General features: G+C 43.0%; 1 pseudogene; it reads left to right on the top strand.

The window, feature by feature from the left end:
• The first annotated feature begins 1763 nt into the window (after nt 1–1763).
• On the top strand, nt 1764–1901 carry LOC145280616 (U2 spliceosomal RNA; annotated as a pseudogene).
• The last annotated feature ends 1261 nt before the right edge of the window (nt 1902–3162 follow it).

Here is a 3162-nt window from a genome sequence, read left to right as displayed (position 1 = left end):
GCAAGTCAACGGAAAGCACACAAAACTCTTTGTTATCTCTTGGTCGGTTCGTCAGGGTTGTCTGCTGTCACCCCTGCTTAACGTCCTGGCCTTGGAGCCTCTGCTCCGCAAGCTGAGACGTGCGGAAGCAAATTTGGCCCTGCAATTACTGCCGCCTTTCCCGACCTCATTCTCGACCCTTCTATCAAGAGTCGTCGCAGGCCACGAGGAGACTCAGCCTTCCTGAAAGAGTGCCGAGCCGCGCTAAAATGACTACCAAGGTCCAATGACCTTGTGACTGCTACCCGTAGGAAACTCCACAGGGATCTAGAGAGGGGGGGGCGCCGACGACCCGCTATGCATGCATTTGGGTTGGCAGCAGAGTGAGATCCGCTTCACATGGAGTCATCTGAACAATTCAGAGTTCTCTCTGACCTGGCAATTGGCCTGAAATGCACTTCCACTTAAAAACATACAATGTAGTTCCGGGTTTTTGGAGTCACCTGCTTGTCCCCGTTGCAGGACAACGGCCGTAGAAACGACTGATCATGCTTTCTTCGATTGCCGCGAACTCCACCAGTACTGGTCATATGTTAGCAAGGTGACGGCTCGCATCGATTACCGTATCCAATGTCGTTGACAATGTGAGACTGCCGTGGGAGCGGGAAAAATAAATGGTCTACATTATGATCCTGGCCGTGGCGAGAATGGTGATTTGGACGTTGCGTCGGCAAGGTGACCGGGGGGTGCTGCCTTTTTCTGCTCAGGATCTGATCGATTTCTTTAAACATCAACTATGGTTGAAGATCAGATGTGATAGAAGAAGGCTGCATCGTGCGGCATTTGACAGAAGATGGATACATGTATCAAGTCTGTGTGTACGAAAAACGGCCAAGTTTGAATACGTGTTCCCCGCCTAGGTGTGGAATGCGCAGTTCCGTCAAGTGTAATCCATTTTCAGCCTCTTAGCTAGCTGAGTGAATGCTTCATCCCTCCCCAACTAGAAAGCCTCCAATATCCCCATCCTCTCCTATCTGCAATTTTTCTTCTCACCCCTCATTCTAAATTTCACCCATCTTGGAGAGAAATAAATCAATCACTAACTCCCCATCCCTCACCCACAAAATTTTCTTTTCTACATTTCGCCCCATCTATAGAGCAACCCCACTTAGAGACCGACCTGCAGGAGCTCAGGTTCCTTTACTAACCAAGTGGAACAGACGGTCTATCAACTAGACGAGGTTGGGAGGGTCCTACTAACCACTTTTATATTTTTTCTTCCCCCGCCCTCAACACAAATGAATTATCGTATCATCATTGTTGTCATCTTTTTTATTTTTTACACGGAAATAAAAAATGTTTTAAACAATTGGGTGCCAAATAGGACGTCCCCAAGTACAAAAGGGCAAATGCGGTATTATGGTGAAAGAAGATTCTAGCTAAGAGAAACTTTTGTTTAGTTCTAGAGTGACAAGGATGACCCACGACCCCCATCTGCCCCTCTTTTGAGTTGGCCTTGTGCCTAAGTTTTTGTTCATGTTCATTTTTTGCCTGAATAAAAGATTTAATATCTCAAAGTGTAGTATCTGTTCCGACAGATACTGATACCATATGTGGGGGCAACTCCACGTATAAGACTTTGGTCAATGTAGGGGAAACCCTTCATACCAATTGTAATTATCCAGCTCCCTTACTCCCCGGGGAGCTGGTTCCCATTTCCCCTTCACTCCTCACATTAAAAATCGGCCTTGTGCCTAATTTGCTCGGTGTGGGAGCAAATAAATACCCTTTTCTTGGCTTTTTGGCCAAGATCAAAGTGTAGTATCTGTTTTTACTACATGTTGTGCGTATTGTGATATAAAGTGGGGGATCACTTCTCTGTATTAATTTAATGTAAAATGATCACCTGCTTTACAACCACTCAGTCTTAAAGCCATTCAAGTCATTCTCCAGATCATTCAAGTTGTTTTTGAAGTATTCCAGTTATTTTTTAAGCATTCAATTAATTCTTAAGTTCATTAAAGTCATTCTAAGTCATTTACTTTTTATTTATTTAAGTTATTTCAGCCCATTTTTTTTTTACATAGGCATCACGACTTTTTAAGGCCAAGAGGCCACTCGAGGATAAGGATTAATGAGTGTACAGTAGAAATTGGACAATATAGTAATCGTTAGTAATGGAGATTCGGTAAATTTGATAACTTATATGGAACGACTCATCAAAAACTTGTTTACGTTAGACTTGAAGACAACCATATTGTAGTCAGCGGGAAAGCAGAAAAACGGAAGACAATTCCACAGGCGTGCAGATCTAAGAAAGAAGCTTTGTTCATGGAATCTACGTTTAGGTTTAGGCACAGATAAAGAGTGGGGGAAATTAGTGATGGTGTTCTCTGCTAGATGGGTGTTTCTTGTGAAAGTTTGGCGAGGGGGGAGGGGGCATAGAAAGGAGCTCAGCCGAACACCTGCCATGAAAATAATGATACATCAGAGACAAACTCGCAACATCTCTTCTGTGAGAAAGAGGTTGCAGGGAAGAGAAAATAAAAAAAAGGTTACGAAGTCTATTTTGATTTTTCGGTTATTTCAGTTTATCTTTAAGAATTTCATGTCAATCTTATTTTCACGCATTCATTCATTACACGAGATGCACTAATGGCTATCGGCCTTGTTTTTAGATGAGGAGGATTGGTTATTGTCACCGTTATTCATATTATTTGGATTTTTTGGGCAACTGTTCTCATCTTGAGTGTGATTTTCACAACGTTTCGGTCGATGTAACCTCCGATATATCTTGTCGAACTTGGGAATGTTTTTGTCGAGCTCGAGAATCTGACCGGAATTTTGAACGGAACCCTTTATTTACTTCAAGAGGGGGGGGTAACATGTTCTTGTTCCGTCAGCCATAACTGGATAAAGTTCGTAAGTAATTCGCAATTGTATTCGCCCACACTGAGAATTGGGGTTAGCTACACACTATCGAAACAAAAAAACGTCATGGCGAAATGAGCAAACGTCTTAACAAACGAACACACAGACACAAGATGTGCCAAACAAACAGACGAACTGCGCGCATAAAAAAGTTGAGGAGACGCACTTGTTAATGACAAAACCTGTTTGCCCGACTGCTTACAATCTAGTGACTCCCTTTATTAAGTTTTAGCCTTCAGCCTTACCCAGCGA

The sequence above is a fragment of the Euprymna scolopes genome, chromosome 7, assembly GCF_053919585.1.
Source record: "Euprymna scolopes isolate OS-2025 chromosome 7, ASM5391958v1, whole genome shotgun sequence".
Classification (NCBI taxonomy): domain Eukaryota; kingdom Metazoa; phylum Mollusca; class Cephalopoda; order Sepiida; family Sepiolidae; genus Euprymna; species Euprymna scolopes.
This window is presented reverse-complemented; position numbering and strand designations above follow the sequence as displayed.